The sequence below is a fragment of the Delphinapterus leucas genome, chromosome 19, assembly GCF_059928025.1.
Source record: "Delphinapterus leucas isolate spDelLeu-1000000601 "Yukka" chromosome 19, BTC_Dleu_Yukka2, whole genome shotgun sequence".
Classification (NCBI taxonomy): Eukaryota; Metazoa; Chordata; class Mammalia; order Artiodactyla; family Monodontidae; genus Delphinapterus; species Delphinapterus leucas.
This window is the reverse complement of record NC_143147.1, coordinates 37,708,069-37,725,440: the sequence shown is the minus strand read 5'-3', so window position 1 is coordinate 37,725,440 and position 17,372 is coordinate 37,708,069.

Below are 17,372 nucleotides of genomic sequence, written 5' to 3'. Positions count from 1 at the left end.
ATCAGAGAAGAAAAAGAAATAAAAGGAATACAAATTGGAAAAGAAGAAGTAAAACTGTCACTGTTTGCAGATGACATTATACTATACATAGAGAATCCTAAAGATGCCACCAGAAAACTACTAGAGCTAATCAATGAATTTGATAAAGTTGCAGGATACAAAATTAATGCCCAGAAATCTCTTGCATTCCTATACACTAATGACAAAAAAGCTGAAAGAGAAATTAAGGAAACACCCCCATTTACCACTGCTACCAAAAGAATAAACCACCTAGGAATAAACCTACCTAGGGAGACAAAAGACCTGTATGCAGAAAACTATAAGACACTGATGAAAGAAATTAAAGAGGATACCAACAGATGGAGAGATAAACCATGTTCTTGGATTGGAAGAATCAATACTGTGAAAAAGACTATACTACCCAAAGCAATCTACAGATTCAGTGCAATCCCTATCAAATTACCAATGGCATGTTTTACAGAACTAGAACAAAAAATCTTAAAATTTGTATAGAGACACAAAAAAACCCCGAATAGCCAAAGTAGTCTTGAGGGAAAAAAAACGGAGCTGGAGGGGTCCGACTCCCTGACTTCAGACTATACTACAAAGCTACAGTAATCAAGACAATATGGTACTGGCACAAAAACAGAAACATAGATCAATGGAACAAGATAGAAAGCCCAGAGGTAAACCCACACACCTATGGTCAACTAATCTCTGACAAAGGAGGCAAGGATATACAATGGAGAAAAGACAGTCTCTTCAATAAGTGGTGCTGGAAAAACTGGGCAGCTACATGTAAAAGAATGAAATTAGAACACTCCCCAACACCACACACAAATATAAACTCAAAATGGATTTGAGACCTAAATGTGAGATCAGACACTAGAAAACACTTAGAGGAAAACAAAGGAAGAAAATCCTTTGACATAAATCACAGCAAGATCCTCTTTGATCCACCTCCTAGAGTAATGGAAATAAAAACAAAAATAAACAAATGAGACCTAATGAAATGTCAAAGCTTTTGCACAGCAAAGGAAACCATAAAGAAGACAAAAAGGCCACCCTCAGAACGGGAGAAAATATTTGCAAACGAATCTATGGACAAAGGATTAATTTCCAAAATATATAAACAGCTCATGCAGCTCAATATTAAAAAAAACAAACAACCCAATCCAAAAATGGGCAGGGCTTCCCTGGTGGCGCAGTGGTTGAGAGTCTGCCTGCTGATGCAGGGGACATGGGTTCGTGCCCCGGTCCAGGGGGATCCCACATGCCGTGGAGCGGCTGGGCCCATGAGCCATGGCTGCTGAGCCTGCGTGTCCGGAGCCTGCACTCCACAATGGGAGAGGCCACAGCGGTGAGAGGCCCGCGTGTCACCAAAAAAAAAAAAAAAAAAAAAGTCCAAATCTTTCACAGCACTGGAACAAAATTATTTTTTAAATTTGTATGGAAACACAAAAGACCCTGAATATCCAAAGCAATCTTGAGATAGAAAAATGAAGCTGGAGGAATCAGGCTACCTGACTTCAGACTATACTACAAAGCTACAGTCATCCAAATAGTGTGGTACTGGAGGAAAAACAGAAATATAGATCAATGGAAGAGGATAGAAAGCCCAGAAATAAACCCACTGACCACTGGTCAATTAAACTATGACAAGAGAAGCAAGAATATACAATGAAGAAAAGACAGTCTTTTCAATAGCTGGTGCTCGGAAAACTGGACAGCTACATGAAAAAGAATAAAATTAAAACATTTTCTGACACCATACATAAAAATAAATTCAAAATGGATTAAAGCCCTAAAATTAAGACTAGATACTATAAAACTACTAGAGGAAAACACAGGCAAGACACCCTTTGAAATAAATCACAAAAATACCGTTTTGCATCCATCTCCTAGAGCAATGGAAATAAAAACAAAAATAAACAAATGGGACTTAATTAAACTTAAAAGCTTTTGCACAGCAAAGGAAAACATAAACAAAATAAACAGACAGCCTACAGAATGGGAGAAAATATTTGCAAACGATGGGAATGACAAGGCATTAATTTCCAAAATATACACTCAGCTCATGCAGCTAAATAGCAAAAACAAACAAACAAACAACCAAATCAAAAAATGAGCAGAAGACCTAAAGAGACATTTCTCCAAAGAAGATATACAGATGTCCAAAAGGCACATGAAAAGATGCTAAATATCGCTAATTATTAGAGAAATGCAAATCATATCAATATATATTCTTTTTCAGGTTCTTCTCCCTTATACGTTATCTATATATGACTGAATCTCTGTGCTGTGCACCTGAAACTTAAACGATATTGTAAATTATCTACATTTCAATAGTTTTTGTAAAATCTACATCTTTTTTTTTTTTTAGATTTTTTTAAAGGTTATTTTTTTACATCTCTTTTGGAGTATAATTGCTTTACAATGGTGTGTTAGTCTCTGCTTTATAACAAAGTGAATCAGCTATACATATACATATATCCCCATATCTCTTCCCTCTTGCATCTCCCTCCCACCAGCCCTATCCCACCACTCTAAGTGGTCACAAAGCACTGAGCTGACCTCCTTGTGTTATGTGGCTGCTTCCAAACTAGCTATCTATTTTATATCTGTTCGTGTATATATGTCCATGCCACTCTCTCACTTTGTGCCAACTTACCCTTCCCCCTCCCCATGTCCTCAAGTCCACTATCTACGTCTGCATCTTTATTCTTGCACTGCCCCAGGTTCTTCAGAAACTTATTTTATTTTTGTTAGATTCCATATATATATATATATATATATATATATATATATATATATGTGTTAGCATATGGTATTTGTTTTTCTCTTTCTGACTTACTTCACTCTGTATGACAGACTCTAGGTCCATCCACCTCACTACAAATAACTCAATTTCGTTTCTTTTTATGGCTAATATTCCATTGTATATATGTGCCATATCTCCTTTATACATTCACCTGTCGATGGAAACTTAGGTTGCTTCCATGTCCTGGCTATTGTAAATATAGCTGCAATGAACATTGTGGTACATGACTCTATTTGAATTATGGTTTTCTCAGGGTATATGTCCAGTAGTGAGATTGTTGGGTCGTATGGTAGTTCTATTTTTAGTTTTTTAAGGAAACTTCATACTGTTCTCCATAGCTGTATCAATTTACATTCCCACCAAGAGTGCAAGAGGGTTCCTTTTTCTCCACACCCTCTCCAGCATTTACTGTTTGTAGATTTTTTGATGATGGCCATTCTGACTAGTGTGATGTGATACCTCATTGAAGTTTTGACTTGTATTTCTCTAATGATTAGTGATGTTGAGCATCCTTTCATGTGTTTGTTGGCAATCTGTATATCTTTTTGGAGAAATGTCTTTTTAGGTCTTCTGCCCATTTTTGGATGGGGTTGTTTGTTTTTTTGATATTGAGCTGCATGAGCTGCTTGTAAATTTTGGAGATTGATCCTTTGTCAGTTACTTCATTTGCAAATATTTTCTCCCATTCTAAGGCTTGTCTTTTCATTGTGTTTATGGTTTCCTTTGCCATGCAAAAGCTTTTAAGTTTCATTAGGTCCCATTTGTTTTTATTTCCCTTTCTCTAGGAGGTGGGTCAAAAAGGATCTTGCCGTGATTTATGTCATACAGTGTTCTGCCTATGTTTTCCTCTAAGAGTTTAATAGTGTCTGGCCTTACATTTAGGTCTTTAATCCATTTTGAGTTTATTTTTTTGTATGGTGTTAGGGAGTGTTCTAATTTCATTTTTTTACATGTAGCTGTCCAGTTTTCCCAGAACCACTTATTGAAGAGGCTGTCTTTTCTCCATTGTATACTCTTGCCTCCTTTATCAAAAATAAGGTGACCATAGGTGTGTGGGTTTATCTCTGGGCTTTCTATCCTGTTCCATTGATCTATCTTTCTGTTTTTGTGCCAGTACCACAGTATCTTGATTACTGTAACTTTGTAGTATAGTCTGAAGTCAGGGAGCCTGATTCCTCCAGCTCCATTTTTCTTTCTCAAGATTGCTTTGGCTATTCGGGATCGTCTGTGTTTCCATACAAATTGTGAAATTTTTTGTTCTAGTTCTGTGAAAAATGCCATGGGTAGTTTGATAGGGATGGCATTGAATCTTTAGATAGCTTTGGGTAGTATAGTCATTTGAACAATGTTGACTCTTCCAATCCAAGAACATGGTATATATCTACATCTGTTAATTTCTTTCATCAGTGTCTTATAGTTTAATGCATACAAGTTTTTTGTCTCCTTAGGTAGGTTTATTCCTAGGTATTTTATTCTTTTTGTTGCAATGGTAAATGGGAGTGTTCCCTTAATTTCTCTTTCAGATATTAATTTTTAGTGTATACAAATGAAAGAGATTTCTGTGCATTAATTTTATATCCTGCTACTTTATCAAATTCATTGATTACCTCTAGTAGTTTTCTGGTAGCTTCTTTAGGATTCCCTATGTATAGTATCATGTCATCTGAAAACAGTGAAAGCTTTACTCCTTCTTTTCCAAGTTGGATTCCTTTTATTTCCTTTTCTTCTCTGCTGTGGCTAAAACTTCCAAAACTATGTTGAATAACAGTGGTGAGAGTGGGCAACCTTGTCTTTTTCCTCATCTTAGTGGAAATGGTTTCAGTTTTTCACCATTGAAGATGATGTTGGCTCTGGGTTTGTCATATATGGTCTTTATTATGTTGAGGTAAGTTCCCTCTATGCCTACTTTCTGGAGGGCTTTTATTATAAATGGGTGTTGAATTTTTCTGCACCTATTGAGATGATCATATGGTTTTTCTCCTTCAATTTGTTAATATAGCATATCACATTGATTGATTTGCATATGTTGAAGAATCCTTGCATTCCTGGGATAAACCCCACTTGATCATGGTGTATGATCCTTTTAATGTGCTGTTGGATTCTGTTTGCTAGTATTTTGTTGAGGATTTTTGCATCTATGTTCATCAGTGATATTGGTCTGTAGTTTTGTTTCTTTGTGACATCTTTGCCTGGGTTTGGTATCAGGATGATGGTTGCCTCGTAGAATGAGTTTGGGAATGTTCCTCCCCCCGGTATATTTTGGAAAGTTTGAGAAGGATAGGTGTTAGCTCTTCTCTAAATGTTTGATAGAATTCGCATGTGAAGCCTTCTGGTACTGGGCTTTTGTTTGTTGGAATATTATTAATCACAGTCTCAATTTCAGTTATTGTGATTGGTCTGTTTATATTTTCTATTTCTTCCTCGTTCAGGCTTGGTACGTTGTGCTTTTCTAAGAATTTGTCCATTTCTTCCAGGTTGTCCATTTTATTGACATAAAGCTGCTTGCAGTGATCCCTCATGATCCTTTGTATTTCTGCAGTGTCAGTTGTTACTTATCCCTTTCCAATTCTAATTCTATTGATTTGAGTCTTCTCCATTTTTTGCTTGATTAGTCTGGCTAGTGGTTTATCAATTTTGTTTATCTTCTCACGGAACTAGCTTTTAGTTATATTGATCTTTGCTATTGTTTCCTTCATTTCTTTTTCATTTATTTCTGATCTGATCTTTATGTTTTCCTTCCTTCTGCTAACTTTGGGGATCTTTTGTTCTTCTTTTTCTAATTGCTTTAGGAGTAAGGTTAGGTTGTTTATTTGAGATGGTTCTTGTTTCTTAATGTAGGATTGTATTGCTATAAACTTCCATCTTAGAACTGCTTTTGCTGCATCCCATCGGTTTTGGGTTATCATGTTTTCATTGTCATTTGTTTCTAGGTAATTTTTGATTTCCTCTTTGATCTCTTCAGTGATCTCTTGGTTTTAGTGGTGTATTGTTTAGCCTCCATGTGTTTGTATTTTTTTACAGATTTTTTTCCTCTAATTGACATCTAGTCTCATAGTGTTGTGCTTTGAAATAGATACTTGATATGATTTCAATTTTCTTAAATTTACCAAGGCTTGATTTATGACCTAAGATATGATCTATTCTCGAGAATGTCCCATGAGCACTTGAGAAGAAAGTGTATTCTGTTGCTTTTGGATGGAATGTCCTATAAAGATCAATAAAGTCCATCTTGTTTATTGTGTCATTTAAAGCTTGTGTTTCCTTATTAATTTTCATTTTGGATGATCCGTCCATTGGTGAAAGTGGGGTGTTAATGTCCCCTACTATTATTGAGTTGCTATTGATTTCCCCTTTTAAGGCTGTTAGCATTTGCCTTATATATTGAGGTGCTCCTATATTGGATGCATAAATATTTACAATTGTTATATCTTCTTCTTGGATTGATCCCTTGATCATTATCTAGGGTCTTTCTTTGTCTCTGGTAATAGTCTTTATTTTAAAGTCTATTTTGTCTGATATGAGAATTACTACTCCAGCTTTCTTCTGATTTCCATTTGCATGGAGTATCTTTTTCCATCCCCTCACTTTCAGTCTGTTTGTGTCCCTAGGTTTGAAGTGGGTCTCTTTTAGACAGCATATATAAGGTTCTTGTTTTTGTATCCCTTCAGCCAGTCTATGTCTTTTGGTTGGAGCATTTAATCCATTTACAATTAAGGTAGTTGTCGATATGTATGTTCCTATTGACATTTTCTTAATTGTTTGGGTTTGTTATTGTAGGTCTTTTCCTTCTGTTTCCTGCATAGAGAATTTCCTTTAGCATTTGTTGTAAAGCTGGTTTGGTGGTGCTTAATTCTCTTAGCTTTGACTTGACTGTAAAAGCTTGAATTTCTCTGTCGAATCTGAATGAGATCCTTGCTGGGTAGAGTAATCTTGGTTGTAGGTTTTTCCCTTTCATCACTGTAAATATGTCCTGCCACTCCCTTCTGGCTTGCAGTTTCTGCTGAAAGATCAGCTTTTAACCTAATGGGGTTTCTCTTGTATGTTATTTGTTGTTTTTCCCTTGCTGCTTTTAATATTTTTTCTTTGTATTTAATTTTTGATAGTTTGATTAATATATGTCCTGGTGGGGCTTCCCTGGTGGCACAGTGGTTGAGAGTCCGCTTGCCGATGCAGGGGACATGGGTTCGTGCCCCGGTCCAGGAAGATCCCACATGCCGTGGAGCAGCTGGGCCCGTGAGCCACGGCCACTGAGCCTGCGCATCCAGAGCCTGTGCTATGCAACAGGAGAGGCCACAACAGTGAGAGGTCCGCATACCTAAAAAAAAAAAATAGTCCTGGCATGTTTCTCTTTGGATTTATCCTGTACAGGAATCTCTGTGCTTCCTGTACTTGGTATTTTCTTTCTCATATTAGGGAAGTTTTCAACTATAATGTCTTCAAATATTTTCTCAGTCCCTTTCTTTTTCTCTTCCTCTTCTGGGACCCCTATAATTCGAATGTTGGTATGTTTAATGTTGTCCCAGAGGTCTCTGAGACTGTCCTCAAGTCTTTTCATTCTTTTTTTCTTTATTCTGCTCTGTGGTAGTTATTTCCACTGTTTTATCTTTTAGGTCGCTTATCCGTTCTTCTGCCTCAGTTATTCTGCTATTGATTCCTTCTAGAAAATTTTTAATTTCATTTATTGTGTTGTTCATCATTGTTTGTTTCCCTTTAGTTCTTCTAGGTCCTTGTTAAACGTTTCTTATATTTTCTCCATTCTCTTTCCAAGATTTTGGATGACTTTTACTATCATTACTCTGAATTGTTTTTCAGGTAGACTGCCTATTTCCTCTTCATTTGTTTGGTCTGGTGGGTTTTTACCTTGCTCCTTCAACTGCTGTGTGTTTTTCTATCTTCTCATTTTGCTTAATTTACTGTGTTTTGGGTCTCCTTTTCGCAGCCTTCAGGTTCATAGTTCGCATTGTTTTTGGTGTCTGCCCCCAGTGGCTCTGGTTGGTTCAGTGGGTTGTGTAGGCTTCCTGGTGGAGGGGACTAGTGCCTGTATTGTGGAGGATGAGGCTGGATCTTGTCTTTCTGGTGGGCAGGACCACATCTGCTGCTCTGTTTGGGGGTTTCTGTGACCTTATTACGATTTTAGGCAGACTCTGTGCTAATGGATGGGGTTGTGTTCCTTTCTTGCTAGTTGTTTGGCATAGGGTGTCCAGCACTCTAGCTTGCTGTTTGTTGAGTGGAGCTGGGTCTTAGCATTGAGATGGAGATCTCTGTGAGAGCTTTTGCCATTTGATATTACATGGAGCTGGGAGGTTTCTGGTGGACCAATGTCCTGAAGTCAGCTCTCCCACCTCAGCGGCACAGGCATGACGCCCAGCCAGAGCACCAAGACCCTTTCAGCCACATGGAGCAAACTCCAAGTCTACAGTTGCTCCCAAAGTCCACTGCCTCAATTTTGGAATGATTCATTTTCTATTCAGGTATTCCACAGATGCAGGTACATCAAGTTGATTGTGGAGAGTTAATCTGCTGCTGCTGAGGCTGCTGGGAGAAATTTCCCTTTCTCTTCTTTGTTCACACAGCTCGTGGGGTTCAGCTTTGGATTGACCCCGCCTCTGCATGTAGGTCACCTGAGGGCATCTCTTCCTGCCCAGACAGGATGGGGTTAAAGGAGCAGCTGATTAGGGGGCTCTGGTTCACTCAGGCCAGGGCGAGGGAGGGGTGCCGAATGTGGGTGAGCCTATGGCAGGCGAGGCTGGAGTGACGTTGCAACAGCATGAGGCGTGCCATGTGTTCTCCCAGGGAAGTTGTCCCTGGATCACAGGACCCTGGCTCCCGTGCGGGGAGGTGTGGATAGTGACCTGTGCTTGCACACAGGCTTCTTGGTGGCTGCCACCGCAGCCTTAGTGTTTCATGTCTGTCTCTGGTGTCCGCGCTGATAGCCGTGGCTCACATCCATCTCTGGAGCTCGTTTAGGTGATACTCTGTATCCCTTCTCTTCATACACCCCAAAACTATGGTCTCTTGCCTCTTAGGCAGTTCCAGACTTTTTCTTGGACTCCCTCCCAGGTAGCTGTGGCGCACTAGCCCCCTTCAGGCTGTGTTCACGCAGACAACCCCAGTAGTCTCCCTGGGATCTGACCTCCGGAGCCAGAGCCTCAGCTCCCAGCCCCCGCCCACCCCACCAGGTGAGCAGACAAGCCTCTCAGGCTGGTGAGTCCTGGTCAGCACCAATCCTCTGTGTGGGAATCTCTCCACTTTGCCCTCTACACCCTTGTTGCTGCTCTCTCCTCTGTGGCTCCAAAACTTCTCCCCCAACACCCAATCTCCACCAGTGAAGGGGCTTCCTAGTGTATGGAAATCTTTCCTCCTCCACACCTCCCTCCCAGAGGTGCAGGTCCTGTCCCTACTCTTTTGTCTCTGTTTTTCTTTTTTCTTTTGCCCTACCTGGGTACGTGGGGAGTTTCTTGCCTTTTGGGAAGTCTGAGGTCTTCTGCCAGCATTCAGTAGGTGTTCTGTAGGAGTTGTTCCGCATGTAGATGTATTTCTGATGTATTTGTGGGGAGGAAGGTGATCTCCACATCTTACTCCTCCGCCATCTTGAAGGTCTGTCCCAAGTTTACATCTTATAAATCAAGGTCTGAATTTCCTATGGGTCTGCCACTTTTGCCTGTTTTTATTATTGCTTTTTAAGCATTGCATTTTATATCCTTACATACCTAGTAAATTTCTTGAAAGGCATCTTGTCAGAAAAAAATATAGTTTAATATGTTTCTAGATGATATTCTTTTCCTACAGAGAGGATACAATTTTACCTCTATCAGGCAACTATAGTAAAGGCAGGTCATGGTACAATTATGGATTGATCTCTTTTAGAACTGGGCTTTGTGAAGGATGAACTAACTCCAGATTTTGTTTACTACTTGTAGATAGCACTTCAAGTGTCCTCAAAGAGTCAGGATGGGGTGAGGCATGCAGGGTACAGGATTTAACAAGTGAGTTCATCCTAAAACTTTGTACCATACACACCTAATTTTCTTCACTCTAGTCCTGGTCCTGGTACCATCTGAAAATCTGTGGTATTTACGAAGCATCTGTTCCTTGGGAGGTTCTGAATTCTATATTTTGCTTCACAGCCTCCATAAGACTGCCTGAACTCTGCTTAGCTCCTCAGCTTTGCTTTGACTTATAAGTTAGCAAAAACCTCAAGAGGAAATGTAAAGCCTTAATATCAAGCTCATCTATTTGCACTTATCCCTGGATATTTTTAGCCCCTAAATCACCACTTTCTCTGTAGGTTTCCCATGTTTTCAACAAGATTGTAAAAAATTTAATCTACCTTTTCCCATTATTCTCTGCAGGACAGTTGGTCTGAAACAAGCTTGTCCTTCAGGGTCAAAAATAAAAATCCCTTTTGTTTCTCCATGTGGGTAATAATGAAAGGTTGAGAGACAATTACATATTTTTCTCAAGTTATAAATACTATTTGTGGATGTTTTAAATAATCCACATGGATCTTCCTTGTCTTCTGTCCATTATCTAAATGTTGGTGTTCATCAGGATTTCTTATTGAGAGATAATATCCATGTAGTGCATGCAATGCTGCTCATATTCTGAAGAATCCCAAGATTCTAGAAATAGAATTATATATCTATTCCAGAACATTCATCTGGGCTTCAACCCCAGACTTCAAACACTTTACTGAGCACCTCTCTCTGGATATCCTCTGTGCACCTAGAAATTATTATGCCCAATAATGAAGTCATCACCTTCCTTTTCACCTCCTTACCACTCTCAACTTACTTTCCTGCTTGTATTTCCTTTCTAATTAATGATGGCTGCTTTTCCCAGGATCCTGTCTTAAACTACAAACTTTATAAAGTTATCCTCTATTCTTTTATCTTAAAACACACATGGTTCATGAAGTCCTCTATATGCAGGAGTATAGATATATATATATATATATATATACACACACACACATATATCTGTGTGTATATATATATATATATATAATGTTTATTAGCATGTTTAATGTATTTAGTATATATATAGTATAAAATATTTAAATATGCTCCTGTCATCTCCCACTTACACACTGAGATTGCCATAAATTAGGACTTAGGATTTCTCACTAGACTTTCCCAACATCCTTCTAATTCAGGAATGGCAAATGTGCCACCAGAGGTATATCACTGCAGGAAATCTGATTATGTCACTTCCATGTTTAAAAATCTATGAGTCTTATCTTGCTTACAGAACAAGTAACAGCTCACTGGTTGAGTGTGTAAGGCCTTTTATAATCCAATTCTAATAGAAAAGTTCAGACTTGTCATTACTGACACAAGTCCTCTAATCGCTCATGGCAACACATCCCATTTATGCAATCTGAAGGTCTTTTATGTTTCTTTTGTTCATGCCATTACTTCCTCCTAAAATTCCCTTTCCCATTCACCACAAGCCTGTTTAACTCCTACAGACTCTTAATCTTTCCTAAACTTCTCTGAGCAGAATTAGTTGATCCTTCCTCTGGATCTCCAGAACACATTTTTAACCTTTAGTAGAGAATATAGCATTTTTCACGATTATGTTTTTAATTATTGACACATATGGCTAGAATATTATTCCAAGTAACAACTGTGTCCTATTCAATGCAAAATGCCTAGCAGGTGCCTAGTTAAGATATATTAAAATAATACATTCAGCGGGCAACCCTCTTTCCCCTTTGTGAACAGTGACAACAATGTTTGCTTATTTCTCTTTACTCATTTACTCAACAAATATGTTTTTGAATATCTACTATGTGTTAGTCATAAGCAACATCCATGACAGAAATCTGCAGTTTCAGCCAAAGCATCACATTGCATCTAAAGCAACAGAAACCAAGTGAGAACAACTTTAAGTAGGTTTTGTGCAAACATTTCAATTTGTCGTGCTCCCTTCTATGGATAAAGGAACTATAAAGGTAGTATTTAGAACTCAGAGAGTATGGCACAATTCTTGGCTCACTTTGATAAATATTGATCTTGTGTAAATTACTCAGGAGAGGCAGTTGATGGTTCTCTGGGCAGCACACACACACACACAACCTCCACTCCCTTTTATGCAAAGACATAAATCATTTATGAATAGAGCCCCACATGCTCTATGAATAAGTCCCTTGGATTCAAAGATGACTGATACTCAAGGATTTTTCTCATTTGAGTGCAGACATAAATTTAAGCAAGCAGTTAGACTACATGAAATTACAACGCCTGTTTGTTCACGGTAAGGTGAGAGATGCATAATACGTTTCCAAGGGTAAACATTGCATCCTTCCAAGTAAACACCATTAAATGCAACTGCACGTTTGTGCCTTTAATAAAACTGAAGGCAAGGGAGTAGCTCTTTGGAAACATCACATGCCATGATCATTCAATTTTAAGTTTCAGTTGCTGGTGGAAAGTGGAGTGTTAGTGTGTGTATGTTTGTGGAATTGTGCAGAATTCTTTTTCTTTGACTACAGTTGAATCAAGCTTTTGGTTTCATATGGAAATTGTGAATAGCACAATGAGGGGTCTGTGTGTAGTGAGGAGTCATTAAGAAAACAGTTGGCTGGTGGGAAGCAGCAGCATAGCACAGGGAGATCAGCTCAGTGCTTTGCAATGACCTAGAGGGATGGGATAGGGAGGACGGAAGGGAGGCTCAAGAGGGAGGGGATATGGGGACACGTGTATGCATATGGCTGATTCGCTTTGTTGTGCAACAGAAACTAACACGGTATTGTGAAGCAATTATACTCCAATAAAGATTTAAAAAAAAAAAAGGCAGCAAACTTTGGTTCTCAGGGAGTCTAGTGGTAAGATTACTAATGAGAATGTTTAATCTCTAGGGAGTTCATCACTGAAAGGACAGGGGGAGGATAAAAAGAGACTGACAAATAACTTGTGGTCACTTGGAAGGAGCTGGAATTTGTCATTCGAGCTCACACAAAGGGTCAAAATGCTGAAAATTCTTGGGAGAAATAAAGGATTGTGATTTAGGCTTCTCGGTACATTTGTTTATGTGACATTCCCCACCTTGAATGTTTTTTGTCTTCCCACTTCCAACTTTTTGCATTCTGTGTATTTTTGTCAGTTTTGTTCACAATTTAAAAGGCTTATAACCCATGACACAAGAAATCCTAGTTTTAGGAATTGATGGACAGAAAATCTTTAATGAAAGTGGGATATATACATACTAGAGAATTATTGCAGAAATATTTGTAGAAGAGAAAACAAGAAGCCACTTAAATGCCTACAACAGGAGATTGGTTAAACAAATTATAGATCATTCCTACAAAGAAATGAAATGCAGCAGTTAAAAGTACAGCAGGTAAGTATAAATATACCAGATGGAAGTTTGTCCAAGTGGTATTGAAGTTAAAAAGAAAGAGGCTACAGAACAGTACTTACAGTGTGATTCCTTTTAAAACAAATAAAACAAAACCACCATATCATGTCTATATACACAGGTATGGTTTATGATGGCTATATTTTAGGAATGTAATTAAAGCAACAGTAAGGTGAACTTTAACTTTTGCATTAAATATGTCTGTATTAGTTGAATTTATTATAACACATAAGGGTTGTTTATGTTTTCATAATTGAAAATAATTATTTTAAAAAAAGCTGATTCATCTTTCAGATTCAAGCTCAAATGTCATCTTATCTAGGAGTGAATTCTCCCATTTATGAAATGAAGTAAAATTTTGTAACACTTGCTTCATATTGTTGCAACATTATGTAGGGAGCACTTAATTGGCTATCAGAAGACTAGAGTTTAAATCCATTTCTGCCACTTTCTACCTGTAGAGTCATCTTGGGAAGTTATATAACTTCTAAGCCTAAATTTTCTTTTCTGTAAAAAGAGAAAAACACTAACTCCACAGATTCCTTGGCAATTGTAAAGAAGAGGCACAAATATACTGGTTATTTGTGTGCTTATCTTGTGTATCCTATAACATTTCAATCCCCATGAGAGCAGGGACTCCTACATTCATTAATTCATTCAGTAGATACAGGAGCAACTACTATATGTCAGGCACTGTACTAAGTTTTAGGGCTACAACAATAAACAAGAAAGATGACATATTCTTCCATATGAATCTTACAGGTAAGTGAAGAGAACACACAATAATCAGACAATTGCCAAACAGTGTAGTAAGCATTATGATAGGGGAATCAGGAGACTCCTGTAGGAGGTGATATTTTCAGCTGAGATATTTTCAGCTGAATAAGCTTTAGCAGACAAAAAAGGTAGAGAGGATTTGAAGAGTGTGTGAAGTACAGGGAAATTATTGAATGACAGTGTAGAGCATTGAGCATATTAAATATGTTCAGCATGGCTGGAACTTAAAGGGTGAGGAGTGACGGGTGAAATATGAGGTTTTGCACTTCCCTGACATGCTTCCTCAACCTCCCTGAGTGTTGCTGATTCTCCCCAATAATTAGTGGAAGATCACAATATTATAGGGTAGAATTTCAATGTCTTCCAAGCAACTGGACGCAGCAGCCACTGGAGGATTAAAGCGTCGGAAAGTCTGAAAGCCAGCATCATCTTAACACTTATGTAGAGACCCAGCAGCGTCCAGGATACATGAATCCACTCAAACTTCTTCAGAGTCAGGACAGAAGGCGTGTTCTAAGCCAGATAATCTGGGATATGGAAATGAAAGAGATGAAGAGAAGAATTTTTGTTTGTTTGGAGTGGGGGATACATCAGGAATGACAGATATATCAACTCAGCCATATCCTTGGTGCAATTACAGGCAAAGAGTCAGAGAAAGGGGCATAAGCATCCAAATCCCAGTTGCTTAAAAAATCAAGAAGCTTCTGACCATACAGAAAGCTCTGGCATTAAGATTAATACTTGGAATAATTTTTTTTAAGTCTACTGCATTTGAGTAGCATAATACAACATCTAAGAATCATAGCATTTTAGTGCTCAAATACACTTTTTATGGCACCTGGCTATCTCTCTCATTTCTTAGAGGATGAAGCGTGATGCCCAAGGACAATGAACTCTAGTCATTTATCCACACAGGCTTCCATGAATTATCTCTAACAAGTGCCTACTGGCTGTTCCCAGTCTTGTACACTGGGAATAGAAAGATAGAAGAGTGCTTTCCTCTGGCTGCATCGTGCTTACCATCTAGTAGTAAATGATGTAAGATATTTTGAGATATGACATGATACAGAGGAAATATCATGAGTAAAACCTGGAGGAAGGGATTCAGGAAGATGTTACTGGAGCATTGAACTTGTTCTGAAGAAGTGCAAGGCTTCTGCAGTTTCGTAAAGAAAAGATAACACTGTAGACAGAGGAATTAGGACATACAGACAATAGCATAAACATGCTAAATCAAGACAACCATTGGCAATAAAGCAATTTCAGACCCCTCGGTCTGGATATGAATGGCATTTCCTTAACATCAATCCCATACCTGAACAAAAAGAAATTTGAGGGTGATGGATGAATTCACTTCTTCTGACACCATTATTTGCTAGACAAAAACATCTAATGATATGTTATGGATGTGAGTTTCTAAGAATTTTATTCTTCAAAAGTTAAAGAAAGAAAAAAGATGAATGGGTATTAATCACTTAATTCAGATTTTTAAGGAAGGAAATAATGGTTATGTGCAAGGTGGCTAAGTGAAGAAAGTAGTGGAAGAGGGGCCGATGCATTTTAAATATACTGACTATGTACATAATTTTATTTACTTTTCACAACAACTTAGGGTGTGAATATTATTATCCCATTTAAGGGATGAGGAAAATCGAGGCTCAGAGACATTAAGTGACTTGTCAGGAGGCACAGAGCCAGCAGGTGCTGGGCTCCGAATTTGAGTCCTAGTCCATCTTCACTGTGCGTGTTCTTTCTATTACGTTACTGTTTCTCCCAGGAACCCTGTGCAATCAAGGCTGTGATATCTGGAAGTTCATAAAAGCAAGTAAAGCTATCTATAGCTATATTTCTATAAAAGAAATACAGATTGTGAAGGATAGGCAAAATTTATCCCAAAACTTTATTATCAAATATACAGAAAAGTAGAAAGAAATGTACAGTGAACATCCATCTATCGACCACCTAGATTCTACAATTAACATTGCACTGTTTTTCCTTTGTCAAGATTGGTACTTTAAAAAGAAATAAACTTCTGAGTATATAAAAACTAGCAATTATAATATTAAGTCTACAAACAATTATACAACTGTGAATATCATACCATAAGTTCCATGAAGTCAAGAACCACGTTTGTTTCTCTCTGTGTAGCCAATGCCCAGTGTGACTCTTGGCACGGAGTTGGCCCTTGATAAATCTTTATTGAATGAACGGATGACACAATCCCAGTGAGTAAAAATGGGATTCAGCTAAAGAAGATAATATAGTATGCTCTCTGAAAAGTTAATAAGAGAGGAACACATGTTCCATAGATGGAAGGAAACAAATCTCCTGGGATCAATATATCAGAGGATAGTCAATCTAGTAAAGATAAGAATAAACTGAAGCTACTCTTTCTGAATAGCCTGACACACTTCAAGAGGGTGTGGAGAACTTAAAATGAACATGGTAAAACTCAGTACAGACTAATGTGAAGTCTTTCATATTAGTTAGTGATCAATTACACAAGTAGAGGAGGGGCAGCTGTTGCTTGGCAGAGTTTATGTATTTAAACTGTGGAAGAGGAATGGAAAGGAAATGGATTATGAGGAGCCAGTAGTATAAATATGTGGTTAAAAAGATAAACGAGACTTACCAGTACAGAAAAAAATATATACATTACAAGAAGTAATAGTCCCATTGTACTCTGAGTATTCCTCTCACACTGCGATCTACCTAGTGCTATTGAATGAATCTTACGTGTCTACTGGAATAGAGAAAGGAGTTTATGGTGATAAAAAGTCAGAAAATTATTGGAGATTAGAATTGTTAGAGGAACATGATATTTTTAGACTAAGGAGGAGAGAATAAGGGAGAATGTGATAATGATCTCCAAATATTTGAAGGGCTGAAAGAAAAGAAGTAGAGATACTGGTTTCAAAATGGCAGCTAAGCTGACTACATATATATATACATATGTATACATACTAATATAAATAAGTCATATTTTATATTTTAAATATGTAAAATATATGAACCTAAACACATACATAAGAATTAAAGCATAAGGATTTCCACATAAGAATTGTTATACTTTGTGGCCCAGGAACAGACAGCAAACATATGAGATAAACTTGAGAGAAAGCTAGAGGTCAGGACTCCTGTGGAAGAACGCAGTTGTAAAGATGGGAAACAGTACAGATGATCCACGCTCAGAGGTTGTCTATCTCTGGCATCTCTCAAGAGAGTAGGAAAGTAGTCGGGCCAATTAACCACTGTAGACCACACACACACATACACCAGGGGTAGAGGAATCTGCCTTGAGATCAGAAGAGTGACTGTGGGAGCTTCAGGCAGATACACAAGGCAGTTCCTAGGTCAGATGATTCAGGAGACGGTCCCTGGAGGCCTGGCTAATGGCACCATGGGCCCGCCC